The following is a 14850-nucleotide window of genomic DNA, read 5'->3' as shown; positions in this document are numbered from 1 at the left end:
GTGGGCACTGTGAATAACAATCATTCCACACGAATGAGACACTTGATTATTCGGAATAAATTGCATTCAGAAAAGAGACTGCACTTGTATCAAAAAAAAAAAAGGAAAACAAGACACAGCATGTTAATACTCTGCCTGCTAAAAAAAATTCAGATGCAAAATTCAAAAAAAAAAAATAAAAAAGGAAGGAGAGATTAGTAGCTGTGCACACACAAGCTCAGTCACTAAAGAAATAGTAGAGTTTTGAAATGCAAGACCAAGACAGACTAGCAGAAGTAGCTAGCAATGACTTGAGTGTCTGCATGGGGAAGAACCGTGCATACGCATAGAGAGGCACTAATTCGAAAAAAAAAAAAAAAAAAAGAAAAGAAAAAAAATGAAAAACACAAAACAACAAAAAAAAGCTACTCATTTTCTCCATTAAATTATCAGCCAAATATTTCTGCTGGTGCTTCTTTAGGGCTTGTTTTGAACCTCAGTACACAGAGAGTTGGAGAAGATCCACAGATTTTAGAAAATCATATAGGATAAAATGACTGTATTTGCTATGCAGTGGGAAAAAGTCTCACACTGTCTGCCATCAGCTCCATCTCCAGCTGATTTGTTTACAACCACTTACTAAACCAAAGAGTAAAGGCAAAGGAATAAACGAAATGCAGACAATGAGTAATCCTTTGATATAGGGCAATTAGAAAAGAAATGAGAAAAAGTCACAAGACAAATCTAAAGGATTTGCAGAGCCCAAATCTGACAGATCATTGTTCCAAAAGGCATGTGGAAGAAAGACAGGTAGACAGAGGGGGTGGGAGAGCTTATGYTATTAAGATACTCCCTGAAGCCATTAGGATGAATGAATTGCATTCCAGTAATTTTCTGAACAGAGCCCCAGAGTTTTCCATTTCCTTAGCCTATTGTGTAATGGTCCCTGCTCTAGTAAGGCACCTAAATGATAACCCTCTCCAGCATTAACATGTTGCTGTAAAATGTTCCCAAACTCAGAAAKTAGCTTACTCTGTTTGCATTCTGGAGACACTCCCTGGAACACTTTCAAAGCACCAGGTAGCAAACCTTAAAGAATAAACAGAAAGGAATAGAAATTGAAGTTGGAAAAGCTACGGGTTAGTTGCATACTCCTGATGTAGTGATTTTGGGGAATGCTCAAATGACAAGTTCATGCTATTGCTGAGCACTCGACTCAAGGCAGATGGATATTCCAGAACAGAAGCAGTTTTCAGAAACATATCACTCCAAACACTAGGAAGTACTGAAGCGTGTTCAGCCTTCCCATTTTGCAAAATAATTTCAGATGCATCTTCATTAACTTGACCCTTCCAACAGGACTTAGTAATACAGGCTTGCCATAGAAATCATTTCATATCATAAACCAGTTGCTTAAAGAATTATCTGGCAGTTAACAGTCACAATAATCAACTGAAAAACACAGAGTCTAGGTATGACTAACTTCATTTTGTAGACTATCCCAGGAAAAGCATGAAACATCACTCTGAAATAGTAAGACATGGAAAATAGTAGATGAATACAACTAGAAAAATTATTTGAATGAAACCACCGGGAAAAATTGGACTAAGCGCCTTTAATGCAAATGTAAAGCATAAATGCCTTAGTTTAGAAATATAAAGTACATAAAAACATTTTAACCAAAATGACTAGAGAATCTATGGCTCACCACACCAGTTTCCAATTTTTCTGACACCCTACAAAAGAAACACGAATCCTTCTCAGATCAGTGGAGCATTATAACAAAAGCACACATCTTTTCATATTTCCACGACTCCTGTAACTAGCAAACCATGCTGAAATGAAGATGAGATAATCAAGGAGAAAGGATGCATGATACAGATGGCACATTAAAATCACCAACTGCTGCAAACATTCATGGACCAGTTGCACAGTGCTGAGCAGTGCTTCTGAGCCCGTGACAAAAAGCACCAAGTTATAAGATCATTCACTGTTACAGTTACAGGACAATCAGCAATCTTCTCACATCCTTCAGACAGAGGAGGTTACGTTTATGGGGTCTCATGTCAAACATGACTGCCACATAGCAGTAACGACAACAAAATCAAAGTTATTTGACAAGGGGGCAGAAAAGAACAATTATCCTCTGCAACCTTCCCATCGCAGACCACGCCACCAGGCAGTCAGCAGGATATTGGAAATCTAGAGTAAATAGCTATCATCACAGGCAAAAGGCCAGGAAAAGCATGACCTCCTGCACAGCACTGCAACTATCACGTGTGAAAAAAAAAAGAACGTTTTAAGACAAGGAAGTTTCTAAAATATGTAAGACCAAGGGGAAAGAGATGCACCAGTCCTGCCTTCCCAAACCAATCTTAATCATGAAATGAAAAAGAACATTCTTTTTGTAATTAATGAAGTGTCATYAATGTTAACACAGTTGGGCAGGAGAGTCTTTTAGAAAAATAGGACTTTCTGAAAACGAGGTAGCAGTTTGCGAGGAGAAGACCATATTCAGTGACAGAATGTAATGCCAATACTCATGCTGAACTACGCTACCTCTACCCTGCCATGTGARCTCTGCCCAAGGCCAGAGATGAGAAAGGAGTGCTTACTACTGCACAAGAAGGTGCACCACACTCCTGAATGCACTTTTTTTTGGCTGAAAAGTAACTGGCAATGTTCTGAATTTGAGCTGAATCTCACAGAATCAAGTATTCTTGTTACTATTACACATTGTAACATTCTTGTTTGAGACAAAGGGTAAAAATGCTATCAGTAACGTGCTGAATTTGGTAAAAGTAGCGCTTTGTTGATTAATGTTGGTGGAGTGTGGTGCTGCTCTACAATATTCTATAACACGTCTGCTCCCTGGGAAACAAAATAAAGTCTCTGTTCCATCTTCCAGGCAAACAGCGATCCCTCTACCTTTTTTCCTGCCGGGACATTCTACTGAATGGTCCTGTTGCATTGATTCTAGCGTCCTACACCTCCAATCTCTATTTTTCTCAGCTTCTCTAGAGGTAAAAATTCTGGTCAGGAAGTAGCCTCCTAAACTATTTCTTCCTCCTTCCTGATCAAAAACTGTCTTTCAGGTACCTGATTCCTCAATCAAAGACCACTGCTGGAAAGTAGAGATTTATTTTCCTCACTACATTAAAGGAGGGGTGGCGGGAAGGAGGATGCAAGGAGGATCCATTATGTTCTGCCTACGAGAATCTCTCGGAGTTAGAGCAGTTGGTTTCAGGAGGGGTCTGCCACCACTCAGCAGAACTGGGCACTCCTCATCACAGCTTATAGCTACACACAGGCTGGACAAACTGCTGAGTAGCTGACGACACAAGTGTAGAAGTACTACAGTGGTTGCTACCGTTTTAGATGCAGCAGGGGCTAGGGCTGCTCTATGCTTTCAATGGCAATCACGGCATAGAAAGGCACCTGCTCAAAAGTATTYGGAAAGAGCACAAGGAAAAAAAACACTAAATTGCTTTTCATAATATACAGACTGCCAAATTACCTTCCAAATCTGACAAACTGGCCAACTRGTTATTATTTCCCTTACAAAGAGAATTTTAGATTTCCAGTGCGCTTCATTTCTCTGGCCTTAGTTTCAACATATTTATATGTGCAATTGATCYGTTAATACATAAACAGAAATTCTGCCTTGTTGATAGAACTCAAAGAAATAGCAAGGCCAGCATTTTGTCTTCCTCTTTTCCTTCCTGGTGGAAGCTACTTTTAACAGATCTTGGAGCAATATATTCCACCCAAGAGCTAGCAAAGATAATGACCAGGAAGTTCCCCTGTATTTTTGTTTGACAAGCCTGTATTTTCTGATACTTTTTTTGTGATTCATTAATCATTTTTAATACAGTTAATATAGTTTAATACAGTTGCTTATTCATTTATTTAAATGGTATTATATTCCCTGTACGGCCCTTTTGAATTTTGAGAAGCTTTAATATTAAGTTTTTAATGCTTTCTAGTATTTGAGAAGTTCTAGCACTGAATTTAGGATATCCCATAGCACTCAATAGTTTCCAAATCTAATGGCGTAGTTACTTACAATTTTCAAAGAGAAAATAAACACATAGAGTAAGGTCTACGCCCAAGGCCTGGGCATGACAAATACATGCAATATCTGCAACTCCAGCACAAACAAAAGGGGCTTAGAACACTGCCACAGAATAAGAGCCTTGCATATGAGACAGAGGATATATATTCTATCTATTAAAGATTTTTTTCTTTTTAAGGGGGAGAGGGAATGGGTACAAGGAGAAAAGGAAGGTGAAGTGGGCATCAGAYTGACCAATTAAGTGAATAATCTGACAAAAAGGACATTCTTACATCACATCAACAAAATATCTTGCAAAGGACGCAAMAGGTCTATTGTGAAGTTTGTTTTTTTCCAACTGACCATCATCTGTCATCAGAACAGCAATTTCCAGATACATTGTCTGTAACAGAGACAACTGCAAAGAAACTACATGAAGAACTAACTATTGTCTCAGGAAAAGCAACCTCACAGAAGAAGAAAAGTATTTACTTACCAGCAATAATTCTTGTTCAGATTAATACTTCTAGTGACTCTTCTTTCTCACTTTCATTTTGAAGCCTAGTTAATTCTCTGAAGGTAGAAGAGGAAAAGAAAAGCCAGTTAATTTTTATGCTCTTTTGCTTTACCCATACTTTCATCCTTTTTCTATTCCACGCAAGATCCAAATGACGCAACCACCCATTCTTATTAAAAATATTGCTTAGAATGTCATCGTATTTGTGATTAGACAACCAGCTTGCAGCACAACCCTTATGAAAGCAAAAATAAACACATGTGAACAGGCAGACACTGCTAGAGCCTTAGGAAAAACACTGAGGAAAATACAGGACCAAAGTCCTAATACCTAGTCCAGAAGCTAAATATAGAAAACTACTCAAACTGAAATAGTTGACAAATGGAAAAGAATAGGCTGTGCCTTTAAACCAGAAGTAAGCAAATAACCTTGGTTGGTTCAGCTTGTTTATTAGCACATACTGTCCTGTTAGGATAGTATGGAGTTAGGACAGCATGGAGTTCTCACACGATGTTACACGGGTGGTCTCACTAATTCAGAGCAATTATATACTACTAAACTGTGGGCTGACTGTGGGTCATCTAACAGGAAGAGAAAATGAGCTGCAAACAGTCTTCAAAACAGCAAAATTGAAAAAGCTAATTGTGAACCTGCCTTCAAGGAACGGGGCAAAACCAGGGAAGTCAGTGGAAGCAAAGTAAGAAACCAATTAAAGAAACAGCAGTATCATGAGCAGGGGTGAAGAAAAATAGACAATAAATTCTTCTGCTATTTGCTTTTCACTGCAATTAGAATTCTGGCAGATTAGCATTATTTTTCATGTATGTTAAATGACTTGATATTTAAAAGAGAAGTATAGAAGCTGTATTGCTAAATGAGCAAGCTCAACCGATAACCCTTAGATGGCACATGTAGCCACAGAACGATCAGCAGCCAGAGAAAGGACAAGACTGTATTCCGTACATCTTCATTCACATCAAGAATTACTTTAAATAATCACCATCTACAAGGACAGAGCCCATGAACTCTACAGAGGGAATGCCTGGGGGAAAGAGCAAGATGGCCTGGCTTCACTTCGAGACGCGTAGTTGGGTTAAGCTTCAGCTAAGGTGGCACACTAAAAAGGTAAGACTTTTACAGGAATCAAATCTCGGAAATGCAAACAAAAAATAACTGTTAGATCTTATACGCAGGATAGCATCAAGTTCCTAGCTTTCCAGTAAAAAAGAAATATAGTTCCTTTATTGCACTTCTCGTCAAATTAATTATACCACTCATTTCACAAAAATGAAGAGGTTAAACTGTCAGCTAAAGGCCAGTCCATACGCTAGCAAAAATGCGTCTGGAGCCCTCCTGTTTCAAGGAACAATACCTAAAAGAATGGTTACTTTTAATTTTACATGAATCATTGTGCTATATCATCTTAAATCTCCATACTCATACTCCTAATAACAGATAAAAAGTGTACTATGTGAATATATATATATGCGTGTGTGTGTGCACGCATATATATATATATATATGAATGTGTGGGAGACAGATTCTGTCAGACCGCCTCACTGTAAACATAATAGAAATGTTAAAATTTCTACATTGCAGTGAAAATAATATATATTGCATGTTGATTTACTTGTAAAGAAATAGAATTACAAGCGGCACCAAGAGGCCAGCGACCCATTGGATCAAGCAATTTATCACGCCTACCAAATCCAAGCAAAATTTCCAACTGATATGTACTAAAATAGATAAACAAAACACAGAAAACAATGAAAAAAAGCATGTATATTTGTGGATTTGATTCACATTGACACACAAACCAGACTGAAGTAGCCACTTAACAGTTGTTGACACTGTTGAGGAGAGGAAAAAAAATTCCAATTTTTTTTTTTCTATCCTTACTTCACTTTTTTTTTTTTTTTTTTTTTTTTTTTATTGTTTGTTTGTTTTATTTTTAAGCCAAGTGAGGAACTCCAAGCATTACAAAGTGGTACAATCCACAGAAAAGTAGCAAATGCCTTTACCTAAGTCAGTGTGCATAAGACCAGCAGATTTTCTTTTCTTTCCCCATAAATCTATTGCTATGTTGCGGGCAGGGGTGAAGCTTTGTATAAAATCATAACAACTTATCATTTAAAATTTGAGAGCTACCAAAATAAWAATGATTTTCCAGACTAATGTTGCTAACACATGCATGGTAACTGAGGTCTATTTATAACATAAAAATTACAACTACTTTAAAAGTCTCTGCATTTGTTTTTCAGTCACCTCAGCAAGATTCATAAATATTACTGGCTTAATTAGTGCCTTCTAGATAAGTCTGCCCCTTTTGCCTTTTACAGAGATATTTTTAGGGATAAATGTCATGGCCCAACATAATAGGTAGCAAATTTTGGATACACTCCATGTTCTAACATTGAATTTCCGGATGAACAGGCATTAGTCACGACCTTATTTTTATAATAAATGAGTATCTATAGAACTATACTTGAAGAAAAGAGTCCARTACAACCTAGAATGTTTAACCCAGTCTCCTGCATTACAAGAAAGAACCAATTAAAAAAAGCCCAAAACGTTTCATTAATACTTTTCATTAAGTATTTAAGAAATTCATTTCTTTTCATTTTTTTCATTTCATTAAGAAATTTAAATGAAYTTGAAATACACACAAAACTTGAATGTACGATACCAAAAGAACAGGTTGCCAAGCACATCACAGGTCCCTGAAACAATCGCACACGTTAGATGAAAATATCAATGTGGCCTCAGGAAAACAGGATGGAAAACAAAGAGCAAACATCACTACCTTATGTGACTAGGGCAAATAGATTTAACTTTGCACACGGACATTGGATCCATATCACAGACCAGGACAATTTTCCCAATTCCACAGGACAAATCTGAACAGCTTATACAAAAAACCCATCTTTAGTCCATGGCAAATTGCCTCTGCATCACAAGAGGATGGAAGAAACAACAGAACATAAATTACGCATAAAGGAAGGAGACAAATATATATATATATATATATATTTGTCTCCTATATTTGTCTCCTATATATATATATGTATATATATCGTTAAAAATATTCCCTCCTCTGCAGGCTACCAATAAGTCCTGAAGAGAAGGATTTGTAAAATTAAAAACACTATGACAAAGTCATTTTTTTCCTCAATTSCTTTATTTCTTCTCAGAGATTCCAGTTAATTTAGTACCAAGAAATTTCATATGCTTTAATTTCTACCTCCAAGATCTACCTTACTGCCTTTTACATAAATGCACTGAGGATCATCTTGAATTACAAAGTTCCTTTCTCTCCAGCTCTCATTCTCTAAAACTAGTTCAAGATTTAACCCTATACTTTGCAAACAAGATGTGTAACTAAATTATATTCCTTGGATTTCTTAAATCAGAACCCTTACATATCCCTTATTTCAGTTCTTCTCTCCCTCATATACACCCTAACCCTTAACAAGRGTATGCTTATTCCTCCCCAAGATTTATTTTGCCAAACTCTCTTTCATTCTTCTTTAAGAAAGCAATAGTCCTTTTCTTTCCAAGTGCCTGGGTCCCRAGTTGCAAGTGTTATCAGAGCTATAAATCGTGCTCTAAATGTAAATGAACCGACTCTTTGTGGGCTGGTCCTAACCATCCTTTCTGGGAGCTAGAAACCATCTTGCCTGTGTTAGAATCACGTTACTCGCACACAGCCACAGCGTCGGCAAAGGAAGCGGATCAGGATCTGGGTCACACAACAATTGCTGGCTCGCAGAGCTGACTAAAACGATGTTCAGAAAAATACTATAAAGTAAAAAAATCTATTTATTCCAACAAGGGCTTTTTTCTTTTGACAGCTAAAACATTACAGTGAACGTTTGATGAACCAAAAAAATCCTTTTGCCAACCAAGTAAAGCTTTAAACAAGGGCTTTCTAGCTTTAAGAAAAGAGAGAATGTGCAGAATCAGTTATTTAGTTGAAAAACTGAACTTTGTTTTTCACATTCCAGAAACCTTTCTGACTACTAGCAATGTTTGCTGATATTAAACAAATTTCCTTAAACAAAAGTAAAAAAAATAGTATTTCAGTCTAAGATTCCTTACTGACAAGAGCTAAAGAAAAACTGTAATATAGCTAATCCATAAAGCGTAAGGATCAAATACCAATTCCCTAGCGTGCACTGCACAGAGGAGAAAGGCGCTCAAGAATTAGTCGTTACCCYGTCAGGTGCCCAGGATCGTTGCTGCTTGGAGGGAAGGATCCCCTCCAAAGCGAAGGGCCTGACTCCTGCAGCCGCAAGGAGGGCACGGACCTGTTCAGCGCACAACTGTACTTCAMTCAACCGGGACACGGTTTGGGAGGCAGTTTATCTCCTGTCAAAGTCCTCYGAAACAGCTCTAAAAGTCAGGGCTCACATCTGTTTCTGCTTATCAAACAGCACTTTGCCACTCCAATGCATGCCATTCTCAACAGCGCAAATAGCAATTAGGTGCCAAGTTCAGCATCGTAAAGTGCTTATCCTTACCGGAAGATAAAGCCCTTGCTGCAAGGTATAACGTCACTTTATGATATTGAAAACTCCACACACAACCGTTATTAAGGCACAAATCAAAACCAATACACRCAAACAGGTCAGAAGAGGGCAATCCAAGGATTTTTTATGGACATTTTAGCAGCCAATATACAGATTAAGCTATTAACACCCCRAATATAAAAACATTTTTAACCTATTTGCTTCCTAAAAGGAAGAAGGTCAAACTGAATGTAATAAACCAACCGAGCATTTTCCCTCCTGGCCAGACATTGCAGTTTCCTTAAGCTCYTTCCTGCTCCCAGTCTTTAAAACACATTGACCCAACCAATTGACTCACTTTTCCTCTTTATTTCAAAAATACATGACCCAGGTTGACATATCACATTATTCCTAGAAGACAGATTTGCATTGTTTGGTGCTCCCACAGCTATATTTCTAACTCTGCAAAGTCTCACTTCTGCTATAGTTATATTACATTAACATATTACACACTTGCATTTGTCACATTTGGGGGAAATCTGGGAAAAACACACCAAGTACTGGACCTCATTTAGCTGCTCGCAAACCCCAGGAAACGTATGCTGTGCTTCGTTCCCCCCGAGTCCCATTTCTCTGGGCCATGTGAAGTGCCATCTGTGCTGCCCAGCCTTGCAAGCTAGAAATCTGTTGTCTCTCATATCGCTAGCGAGCAAATTAAAGACAAAGACTGCCTGCTTCCCTAGACAAGGAAATTCAGGCGGATGAGGGTTTTGAGGGACTGTGGGACAGGTGATTTGTCTCTTTTTGATTCTTTTGTTTTGTTGTTTTTCAGGACAGCTAATGGAACCATCSAAAACACAAGATTTGGTATTAACAATCAACAGAACAGGGCTTTCAGGAGGCACATCACAACGCGACTGAGCTAACCTCTAGCTAGTAACTGGGCTGACTATTAGTTTTGAGAAATTAAATCTAGAAGTCCACAGCAACATCAGTGTCTAATGCCTGAAACTTTCCCAGGCATTGARATGTAAATCATCTTGTTAGAACAGGCCTTGACAAAAATATGTCAGGGCCAATTGCACTCTCCCAAATAAGTCCTGGGAACAGCGTGAAGGTCGTCACATAGCAGGGAAAACTCCCAAGCGGCGGCGCGCAGGCAGCTACCTGTTCCAAAGTTGGACAGAGCGGACAAATGTCATTCCACGCCAGCTGGCCTCAGGACCACAGCAGGGTCCAAGGCACCATTCCCACTATTAGTGCTGTAGTCAAAACACTTTGAAGCTAAAACAGCTTAAGAAAACAAAAAGTAAACACATATAAGTCTAATAGAACTGACAAAATCACAAAAAGCAAGTGCGAAGGGGGAACCTTCATCACTTAACACCTCTCACGCTCCACCTCCCTTCCTCAATCAACCTCCAAAAATTTAGAGGCAATGAAACTATGCAGGGAACAACAACTTCTAGACACAGGTAACTGAAAGAAAAGACTGGGATAAAAAGCTATCAGGAAAGTCAATTTAAGGAAGTTGTTAAGTAAGAATAAGACAACATGAAGATTGAAATGCTGGCAAAACCTGTTCTCTGGAAATAACCCATGTACTAATTTGAATACAATATTGGACAGCCCTAGGAAGAAAAACAAGATGAAAATCAGCAAGCTTCAGAGGAAGACAGACAGTACTATGCATGTTACTGAAAAACAACAGTTACATTGAAAACRCAAGAAAAAGTACCTTGACTGCAAGCCAAAGAATTTCCATTTTGCTTCAATTTTATATTTATATAGAAATGCTAGTTGTCCTTGTTATTAACTAAAGGATTATTTTGAACTGGGGGATTTAATTTAGCCTAATTAATTTCAGATATAAAAGGAGTTACATTTCTAAAAATTAAAGATATGCACATCTTCCTACCCACTGCAAGTGACCACTACAAATATCAGAGCATGGGTTACTCAGTCTTTCAAAGCCAGAGAATTAAAAGAAAAATGAACACACAAACCAAGTACCAACATCAACAGAATTACTAAGAACCTCATATATGTATATATTAAAAATAAAGTAGCTTCATCTTTTGAGCCTTAGACCTTGTTAGATCAGCTTCCATGTCCCCTCCTCTGCCTCATTTTTTCCCTCACGGCTGGACAGGGCTGCGGCTGCCTCCGTATCGGGCACAAGCTCATCAAAGCTGGGGCTGCAAGGAAAGATCAGGAAGAGCAGACACATCTTATTGTTATTATTAACAGTAAGAAGAGATGGGGCATTTTCAGGGAGATATTGCCCATGGAAAAAAAAAATCTGAAAGACCTTGTCAAAAGCCACTTGCTAGGTGCCTCCCAGAGCCTGGTAATGAGGGAAGATGAAAGTCTGTGTTGCAAGTGGCTAAGCTGGAATGCCCTTAGCTTCAACATTACACACATAATGCCCTTAGCCTGAATATTTACTCATTTACCCCCCAATAYTGTGCCATTTATAAAGTTCCAGGGCACCAGGGGCTACTGAGGCTACTCATCAATACTCCACACCAGTAGAGTGGAGTCTACATGTCAGAGGGAAAAAGAATAAATAAGTAACAACCAGACACTAATACTAAGTTAGATTTTATTATATAGGTCTCGGGATTAAGGTTGCTCATTTTAGCAAAATATCTTGAGCATGCATCACATAGACTACAAAAGTGTGATAGTAAAAAGAGACTACTATTAAACATATGCATGAAGGTTCCTTCCGACGTATTTTTATTTTTATTATCATCTACTTCTACTATCTGTTGGTCAGCCTTGAGTTGCCTTCTTATTCTTCACATCTGACGTAAGACAGAAATTTTAGAGAATTATAAATATGTATTCCCCACTTAGTGTTGAGAAGTAAACATCATTTTTAAAGTTACATGCTGRGCTTAATCCCTCAAAATTTAATCTTTTTGTCTCTTTGACTTTGCAACATATGAAAGAAAATAAATGGTCTCACTGCACTGAATTTACTCTGAGTTAAAGAGTTCCTCATTCATCCCTAAAATATGTACATATTCCTAGTACATTAGGTTTCCCTGTACTATCCAATGACCATGGTACAAGCTACCTTGTGTGACCAATATTACATTACAGGATAACTTATTTTTCACACAGCAAAAGACTTCAAGAATTACACCAATCCTCTCCACTTTCCTCCGCAAAGACAACTTTACTTAGCCATTTATCACACTTCTCTGCAGCAGTCAAGAGGTGCTGACAGACACCATACAAAGACGACAAGGTGATACTCAAACACCAAGGAATACAGACTCACAAAATTGGGTTTTCAGCTAAACCCAGGAAGAGAAGATTTGAAGAGGAAAAGGAGCTACATGGAAGACCACAGAGAAGCAAAAAATAGATAACATTAAAAAAAAAAAAAGCAATCTTAAGTTTGATGCAAGACCCCAATGAGCTGTAGTTTTCATTATCAAATTCTCGAGAGTTTGATCATTACCCTGAGACACAGTTTGACAGCAGTACTGTCCATCACTGAACTCATTACAGTGCATTGCTCCTCCTGGAGAAAGGACAAACCTGTCMCAGTGCTGGGTAAGTCTCCATCAGGAAATACAAAGCCAAAACAAAACAAAATAGCAAACAGACAAAACATTTTGTTGTGGACTTGAGGATTATATCCTCAAGAAATGATGATTCTTCCTTCAAAGTATCTCTACTCCATGGCACTCCACTCACCAAGCAACTGTCAACAGTGCTTCTATCTTATTCTATAACAAGCAATGCAATATGTGCATCTCGGGGAAGAGGTCCATGCGTTGTTATGAATGACCTTACAAATTGCAGTCGCAGAGATAACAGTCCATTTAGGATCACCACATTTTAACCACAACTCTTCACACTGATCTAAGTGCTACTAGTACAYCACAAGAAGTTATTTGCATGGATCACCCTGAATCCTATCACACTGTATTTTTCCGTTTGTGTTTTCCTTGTTAGTTCATACCTCACTGTGCAGACCTGGGACTGTTCACCTTCACAATACAATAAGCCTTCACACACACATCGGAACACAGCTGAAGAATCCTCAAAAGGGAATTCACAGCTCACAACACTTTTCCTCTATAATCACATTTGACCAAGCGTATAAATACAAAAAATGCCATAATCTAAAGAGACCACAGAGCTCCTGGGAGGACACAAGGTCTAGAGGCCCTTCAATACTGGTGATAGCAGTTGAAATATCACATCAGCTCGGTTTTTATCGAAACATAGAAGGAACTACGCAAAAAAGCATTCCATGCAGAAACAAGGTAATGGGATACAATCTATTTGCATGAATTGGCAAAGTACTTCTGATTTCAGAATGCACTTTTAAAGCTATAATCTATTTTGATAACATAGATGTCTAAGAAAGATAAAGAAATAATCAATCTACTTGTGGTTGCTTCTGCCAGGGTAGGTAAGAAGCTGAAGCAACAGCAATACTAGACATTTTTAAAAGACTTAGGGAGAAAAGCCACTCACAAAACTTATCAAGCTAAAGATACCCTATTTCTTATGACTTTGAGAAGGACTTGAATAATGGAAAGGGGACAGAAAAACATTAAATCCACAAGCAGTTTTCTACTGCGCTAAAGTTAGATCAGCGGAATCAACCCAAAAATGTCCTGGCTGAATATCTCTACAGACCAAGGATCAATATAACTACAGACCAAGGATCAAGTGTGTCAGAGGAGAAAAAATARTAAATATATATATATAAATTTGCAAGTATCAGTGAATTAAGCCCACTATGCACAACTTTCCCAGCAGGAAATAAGCGACTTCATGACCTCCCCAGGACACACCTCTGCTCCAATGGTCCCCTGAGCACACTGCAACATTTTACACCAGTGTCATATGAAACAAGATACATAAATACACAAAAGACTAGAGGAAGAAATGTTTTCATGTTTACATTAGTTATATAAACATTAAGAAAGTCCTCAGAAGGCTGTTTAGATACTGTAGGCATTTTTTAGYTCTGAAAATAATAGGAAGTAACATTTTGGCTTCCTATTTTTCAAGTTTCATGTCAAAAATAACTATATTTGGTATCTTGTCTGATATTTTTGATGGTACACTGAAGCATATCTCAATCCACTATCTTAGGTTCACAGAAGTCTAAAAAAATAGGCATATRAAAATATTAAAAAGCCACCAAGATTAATCATTTATTTTCCTAACAAACTGTAGGAAAGCACATTCCCAATTTTACGTAGATGTCTTAATCAACATGGCATGACTTAGCAATACCTGAACACCTTTAYCACACTGTACCATAACTAACATCCTTCTTACTAAAATGCATGACTTTCACAAGATACTCCAGGTAGCTCCAGGAAGGCAGCTCTGCCTGGAAAAGTAGCACAATAGGGATATTTACTATCCGTGGCCCAACAGCTTGAGGCAACAGAGGGAAGAGCGGAGACGCGTCGCCAGCGCACCTGAGCATGGACTGTCGGGACCCTGCACTCACACAGAGAGCCCTAAAACGCAATCAACAGAATATAGACTCTGCCTCCCACTGCTTTTGTTGACACAGTGCCTGTGGAAGCATTACTGTCATTGCCTCTGCGTGACACCCCACACGTTGCACAGGAAATCCAGACAAGCATTTGAAATCATGCCCAACTCCATATATTTTATAKCTAGCTCCTCAAGGGACCAGTATCTCTTTCCTCTAGGCTGTCAGAATGAATTTCTCATAACAGGGACCCTCCATAGTAACCAGATGGAAGAGAGGGCTGAAAGGGCTTTCTCACGTTCATCCC

General features: G+C 38.3%; 1 protein-coding gene across 2 annotated transcripts in view; it reads right to left on the bottom strand.

Annotated features, from left to right (window-relative positions):
• The window catches only part of FUT8 (fucosyltransferase 8), a 69534-nt gene extending 64928 nt beyond the window's left edge, over positions 1–4606 (bottom strand). For both annotated transcript variants that reach the window (XM_026035125.1, XM_026035126.1), the window contains exon 1: positions 4530–4606. The gene's annotated coding sequence lies outside the window, so the exon portion shown is untranslated. The remainder of the gene's footprint in view (positions 1–4529) is intronic.
• Positions 4607–14850: the final 10244 nt, after the last annotated feature.

This window comes from Nothoprocta perdicaria, unplaced genomic scaffold (assembly GCF_003342845.1).
Source record: "Nothoprocta perdicaria isolate Ctin4 unplaced genomic scaffold, notPer1 scaffold_156, whole genome shotgun sequence".
NCBI classification, from domain to species: Eukaryota; Metazoa; Chordata; class Aves; order Tinamiformes; family Tinamidae; genus Nothoprocta; species Nothoprocta perdicaria.
This window is presented reverse-complemented; position numbering and strand designations above follow the sequence as displayed.